This window comes from Chionomys nivalis, chromosome 13, assembly GCF_950005125.1.
Source record: "Chionomys nivalis chromosome 13, mChiNiv1.1, whole genome shotgun sequence".
NCBI classification, from domain to species: domain Eukaryota; kingdom Metazoa; phylum Chordata; class Mammalia; order Rodentia; family Cricetidae; genus Chionomys; species Chionomys nivalis.
In genome coordinates this window covers 17,909,484-17,923,088 of record NC_080098.1, presented here as the reverse complement: position 1 = coordinate 17,923,088, position 13,605 = coordinate 17,909,484, and positions in this window count along the sequence as shown.

Below are 13,605 nucleotides of genomic sequence, written 5' to 3'. Positions count from 1 at the left end.
CATGTGAGCTTCCTGATTTCTATATTTTTTTAAGTAGCAAACAAAGAAACCAATCACTCCAGGCCGTAATACCAACACCGACCTCCCTAACACCTTTTTGGTTGCTTCTTCTCAAAGCTCTTTCTCTGGGATGAGAAACTGGTAAGCTATGATGCATGTCCACAGTGTAAAGAAATATACTAATGAAGCAAACTCTTCTTTCATGTTCCAAAACATCCCCAATTCATAGTTTCTTAATTACCAAAGGAGTTTGATAGAGAGGATGTTTGAAATAAAAAGGAGTTTTTAAAAGATAGAGATAAAGAAATGCTCATCAAAAGCCTGGGATGAGACACAAAGGGCTTTCCCATTAAAGATGCTCATTTCATAAGAGAATTCACCAAGGAGAATGTGACATACTAGAGTCAAGATCAGCCCTGAGAAATGAGTCTTCATCTTCTCCTGCAGATGGGAAGACCCAGACCTGTGCAGAGTCAGGGCCTTTGGGTAAGCTCACTAGGATGATCTCTAGCCCAGCCTGAGCAGGGTGGTAACAAGGGGCATTCCTTTACCGACGTCTTTTTAAGACAATGCAGAGTTTGATATTGCAGGCAAGTGCTCTGACATCCTAGAACTCAGCTGAGGGTTCCGGAGATGTCCAGTGCTGCTCGTTCAGAATGTAGGCACGGTCTCCTAAGTCCCAAGGCTGACAGACTCTATCAAAGGAACGTTTCTGAGTGCACACATGAGCACGTGACTTTTCTTTGTGAAGTAAGGTGAAGTCATTGTCCTCCTTCTTCTCTTCTAGAAATGCCCCCACCATGTATTTTGGAAGAAAACAGCTTTTATTTCTTCACGATTTTCAGGGATGACTCGGTAGTAAATGAACGTATGGCTGCTTACTGTCATTTTCTACTGCTCCAGTTCACAGCAGCTTCTCTGGAGAGTTACTCCTGCTTCATCTCTCATTCTGACAGTTTGAAAAAAAAAATCTGATGTAGCTTATTACTCATCATATATATATATATGCAATAATAGGAAATGTGTCAATTAAAAATATTTAGTTTTCTCCAATGCTCATCAGGAAAGCAAGTTCTCTCTCATACTTGATATTAGTCTTCAAAATGGCTGTGGCGTCTCATTTTCACAACATCCCTCACTGTTTCCAAAGAGAGGGAAAAACACGAGTGGTGTTCTCACTGCTGCAACCGAGCCATTGGGATGCTTCAGCAGACATAGTGCAGTCCGGAAACCCATCATCATAGTGGGGTGGTGATCTGCGATGTTCATCTTTCCGCATCATTTGTGCTGCTTTCGAGGAGCTGGGCAAATCCTAAGTGCAAGACTCCCACATAGACCCACACAGCCATCCGTTAATCTTTACTGAGCACCTACTGGCAGCAGAGCCCTGGCCTGGGCTCTTACAGGCGAACAAATATTTAGTCATAAGAATGACTTCCAAATCAGCAGCACTTAAACATAAATAGCACTTCTTATAATAAGGAAAATAAGAAATTAATAGATTCAAGCTGGAAAAGCAGGCATGAGAAATCATTGTTTGAATTTGGGACTAGATCAGCCGTTTACTTTGGGTGTCTGAGTCTCCAAATTGTGTTTCACAACATATGCTCTTTCGACTGAAAAATATTAAGTTTCTAGGTTTAAAGGGTTTGTTTGGAAATATGTGAGGAAACAGTATATCCTTATGGTTTGGGAAGTAGGCAGCTCTTAGTTTGTTCCCTAGAAGTCTTCTGTAGCTGTAACGGGCGCTCAGTGGCTCTGAGCTTCAACTCCCTAATATTTAAATCACAGAGTTGTGTAGTGATTTTCATTTATATTTTAATAAATAAAGCTTGCCTGAAGATCAGAGAGTTAAACAGCTCCACTGGTCAGTCTTACAGACCAGGCAGTGGTAACACACACATTTAGTCCCAGTAGACAAACTAGTTGCCATAGAAACCGGGCGGTGCATACTTTTCAATCCCAGTGGTGCACGCCTTTAATCCTAGCCCTAGAGAGGATTATAAAATGGGAGGAGATAATTTACAGACACAGTTTCATTCTGAGATTTCTGGAGGCAGGATCACCATTTCAGACTGAAGTTGAGTTAAGAACCAGTGGCTGGCTGCTTTGCTTTTCGAATCTTCAAGATGAACCCCAATATTGCTCTTTGAGTTTATATCAATCATGCTTCAGAGTTGCAGAGATTGAAGAATTAATACAAATATTCACAATGGTACCCAGTTTGTGAGAGCTTAACAAGTATCGGTTTGCATACTATGTATTGCAGGGTTGTTGAGCAGTGCACACATCTTTGAATTGGGTGATAGAACACACAGGGTGGGGTAGAATTCAAAGGCAGCTTAAGAGAAGTGGAATATAATAAACAATTAGTGTTCAGACTTAGATATAGAAAGAACACGAAAACTGTCCAGGAGGGTTGTCTCATGCCATCTTCTATCATCTAAGACAGTGACTCTTAACGTGTGGGTCATGACCCCTTGGCGATCTAACAGCCCTTTCACAGGGGTCGCAGATCAGATATCCTGCATATCAGATATTTACATTACAATTCATTACAGTAGCAAAATTAAAGTTATGAAGTGGTAATGAAAATAATTTTATGGTTAGGGATCACCACAGCTGTATTAAAGGGTCATAGCATTAGGAAGGTTGAGAATTACTGATCTAAGAAAAAGCTAAACAAATTAAAATTAGGATGATTTCTCCACGATAAGAAAAAGAGTTTCACATCAAGGTCATTTAGATTCATTACAGATTTCAGACAGAGGATTGAAGAGGATGTACTTTTTTCCCACAGGAAGGCCCTCCCTGAAGTTGACACAGCCATGGTCATACTTTAAAATAATTGAGGTAGTTATTTGAAAACTACTGTTTATGACCACACTCAAATAAGGAAACGTAAGAGCTAGGGCTGCGTGTGCATTAGCCAGAAAATCAGTCACTTTGAAGGGCTTCTAAATCAGCACTATATCATCAGGTTGAGAATTTGTAATGCATGGGAGAATGGGGTGGAAGGTCGTCAGGCAGATCAGTTATGAGCAAGCTAGTGAATAGCTGGCTGGAGATAGTAAGCAGTTCATTATGGAAGACTAGGCTGTAACACATGTATTTAAACAGATATAACTGCATCAATAAAGGATACAATCTCCATGATGGATATGATGCCTTGTGCTTGTCATGAACATTGTGCTTGGTCACTATTGCTCTGATGATGTAGAATAAGGAGCAAGTTACAGGATTGAGGTATGAATCAGTCTTCTGTGATTTCTGATTTTTTCATTGTTAACATGGCTAGATTTAAAATCACAGAGAATGTGGTAAGGTACATCTCTGGGTGTGTCTGTGTTAGCAGAAAGAATAGCTGAGCGGAGAGATCAATCCCGAACATAGGTGGCACCATCCCGTGCATTATGAGCCCAGAGGTAATAAAGGTGGCAAAAGGACAAAGCCGGCATAGCACCTCCATTTCCCTGTCCTCTGCCCCCTGGCGCAATGGGATGTGAACAGCTTCTGTCACACAATCCCTCTGTGTTCACAGACAGAGGCACTCTGCCATGCCTTCCCTGCTATGCTGGGCTGAAACCAAGATGCGAAATAAATCACTCTTCCTCTTTTGTTATTCTCAGGTATTTTGAATTGAGCAATTCAAAAGCAACTAAGACGTCCTCTTAAGCCATGGTCACATGAACACAGTCATCCAAAGACAAGGGGTAGATTCAAGAAAGTAAAATTAGCCGACTGTCCAGCAGGAAAAACAAATAGCATCCACAGACTGGTCTAGCGATGAAAATTGTAGTGGTCTTATTGTTTTGTTTAATAATCCAGGGGTGCTGTACGTTTTGAAAAGAGAGGCCATAGAAGGTTTCCAACAGAGCTCCATCATGACAAGAGCAGCTGACATTCTAGAATCTGGTCCTAAGACTGGTCAGCCCAGAGAAGTGTGAACTCCAAAGGCAAATGTGTTCAGATTCTGGCCTACATGAGTGAACAAGGCATGTTCCTTTGCAAACAACATGACCTGTGAACAGAGGACATGCTTGGTAGTACACATGTGCCAAGTAGACATAACGGGTTTTCCTAATACAGGGAGAGTTCTCAGCTATATACGAGTGGTCTACTTTTAAACCTCAGTCTTAAACCATGCCTTGTCAAGGTATTTTAGAATTTTAAGAAGATGTGGAGGAAAGTGGGTACAGAAGTGACTCACTGTAATCAGCTCTGCTTTCAAGACAAATAGTCACAACTTCAATGGGATATTTACCATTGGAAGTAGTTACACAGTTCATAATTCAATTAATTAATGAATAACTATTTTAGGCTCTCAATTATGGAAAAAAGTCCATATGAATCATACTTAAATCACAACTTTGTATTTTTCTTTGCTTTTTTTTCTTTTAACTCAAGAACAAAATGGAAATAAACTTCCATTGATCAGAATCCACAGAAGAGAATGGGTTTCACTCGGACCCTTCTAATAAGATGTCTGCAGCTTAGGTTTCCAGGATGAGCCTTGCCTGGTATGCAAATGGTCCCAGGTGTTTCTGTCCGGTTTTGCATATGTATCTGTGTGGTACATGTGCATCTGTTTGTACATGCTTGCATGTCTGTGAACACACGCACGAACATGTTCATATGCACCTGTGTGAGCATGTGTTGGATGCCAGAAGTTGACATGGTGTCTTCTTTTATATATTGAGTCAGTTTCTGACTGAGCTCAGAGCTTGCTATTTTGGCTAGCCTTTCTAGCCAGCTTATTTAGAGATCTCCTTGTTTCTGCTTCCTTTTTGCTGGGATTACAGGTGAGCCACCATGCCCTTTCAGTTTTTGTGTGTGTTTAGGGGATCTGAATTAAGGTTCTCAATGCTTGCATACTAAGCACTTAACCCAATGAACCATCTCCCAAGCCCTATTTTTGCTCTCTCTAGCTTGCTATTGCTATGTTTGAACCATTCCTGTGAAACAACAACTTCCCAAGGGAAGAAGCAGAAGTTTGTGTCATCAATAGATGCTTGTGTGAAAAACTATTAAAATCATCTCCTAAATTAGGGGTTGCCTAAACATGTCTGTTACACAGTAGCTTCTATTATTTATATGTAATAAATAATAGAAATACACAAATAAATATGTATTTATTTATGGCTCCCATTATATACTATTTAATCACACAGATCAATATGCAAACATTTATATATATATATATGTGATTTTTATAGTTAATCTTATTTGTTTTTATAGATGGACAGAGGTCCATATTTGGGCATGTCCCCCTAGAATTGAGCATATGTCTGCCATGACAACATAGACCACTGACTAGCCCTTCCTGTCCATTGTCCCATAACCAAGCATGGTGTCCATATACCTCTTGGTTTAGAGTCCCAGAATGGAACAAAGGGTGGGGGGAGGCATTTTACCAAAAGTATATTTCTCAGGGAAAAAAAAAATGACATATTGATTCTGAACAACATGTTGGCTTTTCCTTCTGAAATTCCAGCTGGTTCAGGCCATAGTCTAATGTTTTATCCAGTGTTTGACTGCACTGGTGAGAATGACTTCTCTGGACAAATCAGTTGTATTATTTTCTCATTAATACATTCCATTTAAATCAATTCAATTTAGTATAAAACATGTGAGAAGAGAATTGAACACGGTCCACGCCACCCTCCACCCATCTTTTCTCATCACCTTCTGCAATTGTTCAACGCCTACGGCCACGGTTCAGAAATGAGGACTTGCTCCCTCGTTGTCCTTGAGGTCAGAGATTCTAAGTCCCTAAGCCTCAGTGACTGGTGCAAAGCTTCTTTAAATTCCCAGGCTTGATTTACATAACTGGCCCTGTCTTCCACATCACTGGCCAATTATCAGCTAATCATTCCTGAAATAGCCTTACCATTTCCAGGCTTTCTTGAGCACCCTTTCAACACCTTCCTCTCCTTTCTCCTCCTCTGGGTACCTGTTCACTCTGCTGTTGCCCTGAGCTCCTTCCCTCATGGGCCCTTCCTCTGCATTTCTCAGTCTGTGGTCCTCGATGAGCTCTGTTCCAAACCTCATCCTCTCCCACTGCTACCTCAGGACACACCAGGTCTTTTGATCTCTGGCCTCCTGCCATGTTTTTGTCACTTTGTGAGAAAGGATCTGAGAAAGGAATACTAAATATTAGGTGATATAGAGAAAAATGTATTTAATCACAGCTCTAAAGGCTGGCAGGCCAAGGCATGATGCTGCCATCTGGTTGGCATCTAGTGAAGGTCTTTCTGCAGCATTATCCCGTGGTAGAAGACAGGAGAGAAAAAAGAATGAAGTCAAGTATGAACTTTTAGAAATGAAGGCGGGGAGGAAGTCAGTTAAAGCAGTTGGCAAACTTATTCCCATACCATGCCTGCAATAATCTGAACCTGCTAATTGCTACAGGTATGGGTATCTTACTACTTGTATTTTGTTTTTAATGTTGAATAAATAAGATGCTAACTGGTCATACCAAAATATCCAATTTTTAAAACAGAAAGGAAGGGTTGGGAAGGTTGCTTAGTGGGTAGTGATTGTTACAGAAGCCCCAGGACTTGCCCCCAAGCACCGAGGATGAGGCTTCCAATGCAACCAGGACAAATGAAGAGGTGTTGCAGAGCCAGAAAGATGGAGGAGTGAAGAGGTCTTTGTTGTTGCTATTGTTTTGCTTTTGTTCTTTTGTTTGTTTTCCTCTTTGTGTTTGTTTGCTTGCTTATTTTGTTTTGATTTTTAAAATTTTCATTTGGGTGGGTACTGAGGAGGGAAGATATGAGGGACTGGGAGGTGAGCAGAATTGGGGTGCATGATGTGAAATTCCCAAAGATTCAATAAAAAATATGTTTTAAAAAAAAGTTGACCTGGTACTATGTTAACCTCAACACTGGGGGAATGGATAGAGATGGTAGATCCCTGGGGCTCCTTAGCTGGTTGCCTAGTCAGTTAGTGAGTTCCAGGTTTAATGAGACATCTTGTTTTATTCAAAAACATTAAGATTACATGGGGGTGACTTTCTTTTATTTAAAAAATATTTTGTGATTTTATGTGCATGTGTGTTTTTGCATATGCATATGCTTCTGAACCACACATGTATCTGGTACCCAAAAAAGACAGAAAGGGGCATCATATTCCCTGGAACTATAGTTACATGTGATTATGAGCAACCATGTGGGTGCTAGAACTTGAACCCAGGTCCTCTGGAAGGGCAATAAAAACTCTTAACTGCTGAGGCACCTCTCTAGGCCCATGATGGTAAGTTTCAATAGCCAACTTGGTAGAATCTAGACTCTAGTGACAGTGAGGAACTGTCTGAATTGTGTGGGTCTGTGGGCATGTGCATAACACATTTTCTTAAGTGGGTTAATTAAGGTGAGAAAACTCACTCTGAATATGGACAGCATTGTTTCGAAGGCCGGACTTACAAAAGGGAGATTCACCTGAGCACAGGTGTATGTCCATTCACTCTGCTCTTGACTGCAGATGTGACCAGCCACCTCGATTTTTCTATAAAGATGGACTGAACTTGGAACAAACCCCTAAAATAAACTAAATAAAATAAGCACTTTCTCTAACTTGCTTTCACTAGGGGATTTTATCATTGGAACAGGAAAGGGAACTAAAACAGGCAGAGAGTAAAGGGGGCCCGGACATGAGCCTCAGGCCTCCATAGGCATGCACACACACCATCAAGAGCATGTCCATACTTCTCTCTCCCTCTCCTTTCATTCTCTCTCCCTCTTCCTCCCTCACAAATGGCTTCATCTTTTATCAATATTCCCAAAAACATAACTACTCAGTTACCCAAAGTCCTAACTGTGCATCTGTAAGCACAGATCTACTCGCTACAAATACGAATGTCACATTTTTGATTTGTTATTTGTAATTAGAGATTTTATTTTAACCCCTTTGACTTCATCAGTCAGGCTACTCACCAGTTCCAGAAACACAGACAATGCATTCCAGGTAAGACACCACAGCACACTCGAGACAGTAAATGAATTTCTTGAAGTTTTCAGTATGGAGTACAGTTTGAATTTTAATGAGTTTCGGCTCGTCTTAAATCCATACAAATACAGAAATACATATTGTACGATGCAAATGAACTTGAAGTGGCTTCAGTGCACGATAATGCCATCCCTGTGATGGCTGCATTAATTCTCACGGCCAGAAACCACTCAAAAGGGAGCACTTTCCCACCTATGTGAGATAACAGGCAAGCTGCTCTTCCCAAGCAATCAAGAGGACATAATTCAGCTGCAGGAATAAATACTCTTACAGGACACACAAAAAAAGAATGGAACTGGGGAGATAAAAATGCAAGAATAAATACAGGTGGTTAAACCAGTGAAAAGGGAATCTCAATGAGAGAAAATGATTGGCCGATTTCTTTCTTTGAGTGCCTCACATACTATAAGCTTTCTTGGAATAACTCAAGTTTTAAATATGGCGCTGCTTTTAAGTTCAGCCTTCAAATAGCCTTATCGTCAGGGAATGGTTCTGAAGCACTGTGGGGATAACTAAAGAATTGGATTCTCTTTGAAGCAACATTTACCTCTTTGTCAGTGCAATTAGAGATGACCAGGGGGCAACGCTGTGGCTGCAGTTCCCTCTACCTGGTGGGAACATGCTGTTAGTCTCACTCAGGGCCCAGCTGGCATGCTAAACCGGCATCGCATCGCATCTCCTTCGGAAACTTGGTGGATGCATGCCATCACCGCAGACCTGAGTGGGACTCAATGCCAAATTAAAACCTGCACTCTTTTGTTGCCCAAGAGATTCATTTGAGGCTCTTATGCCCTCCATGTACTCCGCCCTTTGTTTCCTGACTATTGGTAACATGTTTTTAGCCACGAAAGTGATCATTGTAATTATTCATTTGTGAAACTTTTTAAAATTTAACATAGAAGAGACTTTAATTGAAACTGAGTTTCCTGAGATAAAATGGCCTCTTTGTGGGAGATGGAGGATTTGAAAGGGATTTCAGGTCTTTGTGTGGCATTTACCTTCAATCACCAGAGCTTGGGGTTTGGGGATGATTGAGGTGTATATACACTGACTCAAATAGAATGTGCGAGATTGAAATTGGAAAACTCCTTTTAGATGAACTGTTCATGAAAGTGGAAAATTACAGGATTTGTCTCAGTAACATAATATTTGGGGCTATGAGAAGACACTTTCATATTTTATCTTGGCAGTAAGAGCTTGTTACAGAAAATAAGATGGCTGGTTTGAAGGTGGGGTCTCAAATTTGAAAGCTATTTGTTTTGTTTTGTCCTCTTTAATGCTAAAGCAGGAAAATTATCTTCTGAAAGTATTAAGAAGACTAAAGTAAGGATCCAGAATCTAGAGAACCCCACCGTCTTGAGTTCTCAGGTTGCTCTTTTGGAAGGGCAGACTTGATTACGGGGCTGGGTACTGTAAACAGAGTAGATCTTTTTCTCTACCGTCTCCCAGAGTCTGGAACCAGCATCTCTGCACCCAAGAAGTCCTTAGGAACAATTTTTTTAGCGAGTAAAGAGAAAGGCACTTGCTGGCTGTGCCACTCTAAGAGTAAAGATAAAAACATGTTCAATGGTTATAGTTCAATGGAACATTCTGGGCCAACCAAAGCAACATCGTTAGCTGTAACAGAGGAACCTGAAGAAATAGACCACTCACGGTCACTCTTCGTCAGGAAGATTCTGTGAAGGCAAACCTTTGGCGGTTTGTCCCTAAGACTCTAACTAACCTTTCCTTCCACCCCATCTGGCCAGACAGTTCTTCGTGGGTCAGTCACGTTGGGTTCTCTTTCTTCAGTTTAAAATTTAAATATAAAAGTCATGGGCTATCCATTTATTCTTACATTTGGGAGGCAGAGACAGGAGGATCACTGTGCGTTTAGGACTAACCAGGTCTCTGCACGGCAAGTGCCAGGCTGGCCATAGCTACAAAGTGAGACCATGTCTTTAAAAATAATAATAATAAATTAAAGTACATACCATTGGCAAGTCCAAAGAGAAATGACCCCAGAGGGCTTCTGCTGACGCTCTGGAAGCTCTGACCAGTCCCTCAGACCCTGTAGGATATACCAACAGGGCTCACTACCCCCCTTTTCCGTGACTTCCTTTCTTATTATGCCACCTAAAATGGTTTTATGCTGCTTACAAATGCAGACCCTAACAATCAACCATGGTTGGACTTTAAGGACATTATGGGGATCTTATGCTTTCTTCTACACCTGTACAGTGCTGTCTACTAGAACCTTCTGGCAGATATGATGAGGATGCTCTGCACTTTCTGTGACCATTAAGGTAGCCACCTCTCGTCACAACAGACTGTCGTGTACATCAGATATAACTAGAACAAACAGGAAAGCGCGTCTATCATTTCATTTCATTAAATTCTGTTAGGTTGACATAGGTAACTAGTAGCTCTGTGTTTAGAGGTCTGGTGTGTTCAGATGGTAAGGTTTCGTTTTCTCCGGGAAGGACAGAATAAGAGAAATGTGCAAAAACTGAAAGAGTGAGTCATTAGTTGGCTGCAGGCAAAATCTCATAAAATGAGGATCCAGAAGGCCTCCTGGAAACACCATGCTCGGAAGTGGCCATGAGTGAGGCAGTCTATTGTTTCATCGAGGACTGTATAATAAAGTGTCTTGCACACAGTAGCTTAGTGGAACTTGGTTTTCTCATAGTTCTAGAAGCTCGAAGTCTGACACCCGAATAACAGCAGAGTGTTTTGTGTCTGTCTTTCTCCTTAGCTTGTAAATGGTTGCTGTGATAGTTTAAATCCAGAAGGCTGCCCGAAGGCCCATGTGCTAAAGGCTTAGTCCCCAGCTTGGTACTGTTGAGAAGTAATGGGAGCTTTTGAGGTGTGGTCTGTGAGGGGAGGTTTAAATCTTGGGAGAATGCCAACAGAAGAGGAAGTTGTAGTATCCTGTCCCGTCCCCCCCCCCCCCAGGTGTTGGCCATAACGTGAATGGCTCTCCATCATGGAGGATGCGGTGGTCTGGATAAAATAACATGATCCTAGTCTCTGCCATTTGAACATTTGGTCCCCTACCATGACGGACTTTTGTTCTTCTGGGACAAGATGTCAAACAAAGCCCTTCTTCTGGAAGTTGCATTAGTCATTGTGGTTCATCACAGCAACAGAAAATTAGTACTACCGTGGGCGAATCTCTTTTTCCATGATCTGCTACCTTACCATACACCTAAAGCAGTAGGGCCAATCAGCTATGGTCTGGAACGTCCAAAATTATGAGCCAAAATAAGCCTTGCCATTTTAAAAGATGTCCGCCTCAGTCATTTTTTCACAGGAAAGGAAAACTAACACAACTTTCTTCTCCTTCTGTCTTCCCATTGTTTCCCTCCATGTCGGTATCCCAATCTCGCCCTTTACAGACTACCAGATCTGTCCGATGAGGGCCCATCTGTATGGAATAATTGTACCTTAGCCACTTTAAGCACTGTCATATTTGAAGAGTTGGGGTTAGAGTTTCAACATGTGGATTTGTGGGGACAGACTACAATGGAGCTAAAAGAAACAGGGGCTTAGAAATGGATATGCCTGACAGATGAAAGCAAAGAAGAATGTTCTAGTTGCTAGTACAGCTAGAAACGTGCCGTCCAGAGGGACCAGGACGTTCAGTCAGGATTCCCGATCCAAGTTTGCAGCATCTCACGCATGTTAATTGCGGTGTCAGAGAGCTGTGGGTGTGACATAGCTCTCCTCCCGGTTACCATGTCCAGGGAGTCTAATGAGTGTGACTTACTTCTTGTAACTAAGAGATTTCAATGGGGATTTTTGGCTCTTTCAGATTCTCCCTTTGAAATCATTTCTACTTTGCCCTTTTCTCCTTCAAAATGGTTTCCAGAGCATGGCTTTATGGCTACATAGCAGGGCTTGCATCACAGCTTTCTGCCTGTCGGTCTCCGGGCCGCCAGCTTATTCCAGCTCTCCTCTCACATACCAAACTGAGATTCCTCACCCCGAGAGATGGTGACCGTCATTCCTCCAAGTTTCTAGAGATTTTAAAGCCCCATCATCTCAAAGTCTCAAATTGAATCTCTGATTCATAATGACACACTAATTATAATTTTTGCCTACATAAGATATTAATTTCTATTACCACTGAAAATCCATCAGTCATCACTAGTTCAATTTCTAGTCCTTCTACTGACATATCTCATCTATGTTTCTAGGCGTGGTTCCTGCTAGCGTTTCCCCTTCTTAGCATGCCTGGGCATATAATCCCACCTACTCAGAAGGCTGAGTTAGGATGATCAAGTTCAAGATCAGCCTAGGCAATTTAATTATCTACTGTCTGAAAAATAAAAAAAGCAGATCCAGCAAGATGACTCAGTAGACCCAGGAGCCTGCCACTGAGCCCAGTGACCTGAGTTCAATCCCCAGGTCTTACATGGTAGAAGGAGAGAAAAATGCCCTCCATTTCTGCTCTCGTGCACACACACACACACACACACATGCACAAAAAATAAATTTTAATATAAAGTTAAATAAAAAATGTAGACAAAAGTTTCTGTCCCGCCCTGCCCTGCAGCTTTTCTCAATGAGGTTTTTTCATCTTGCTTCCTCTGTGTTTGGCTATTTTTTGGCTATGTATTCATTCATTCTGGGTTAAGAAAAGTAAGATTTAATTGAAAAAGACCACCTAAAATATCTCTAGTGGGAACAGATGGCCCAGATGATATAATGTTTCAGAGCACCTCTGTGGCAGTTTCTTCTGAGTTCAGCATCCAGAACAGCTTCAAGACTGCTGGTTAAGATGATCCAGCCTCACAGAATACTCTAGTCAGGACTTGATCATAATCCTAAATTTTCTTTGGGTCCCCATAAGATTACCAGCACCCCCAATCAGCAGGAAGTAGTTTTAAAATCTATGCTTACATTCCAAAAAAAAAAAAAATGGATTTGTTTAGTATGTTGGTTACAAGTAGTTATGGACAATGGTCAGGAAAAAAAGCTCAACAAATAAAATTAGATTCAGGGTCTTGTCTTTGAAAAGAAATAAAAGGGAGAATTGTTGTGGGATAATGCTTTTGTACACTGTAACGATTGGTCATTCTTATTGGTTTAATAAAGCACTGATTGGCCAGCAATCAGGCAGGAAGTATAGGCAGGGTAATCAGACTAAGAAAATTCCAAAAGGAGAAAAAGCAGAGACAGAGTCACTAGCCAGACACAGGGCAAGCAAGACAAAAAGCCTCACTGAGAGAAGGTACCAAGCCACACTGTTAAACATAGGTTAAAAATTATGAGTTAAGTTATAAGAGCTAGTTAATAATAAATCTGAGCAATAGGCCAAACAGTTCATAATTTTTAAAACAAACAGGAAGCAAGATGAGAATGCTGTACTGAGAAAAGGCACCAAGCCACATGGTTAAATATAGATAAGAATTATGGGTTAATTTAAGTTGCAAGAGCTAGTTAATAATAAGCCTGAGCAATAGACCAAATAGTTTTTAATTAATATAAGCCTCTGTATGTTTCTTTGGAACTGAATGGCTGTGGGACCAGGCAGGACAGAAGTTTCTGTTTACAAAAAAACATGAATTATAGCTCCCTGGTAGAGAGCTTAGCATATGGGAGGCACTAGGCATA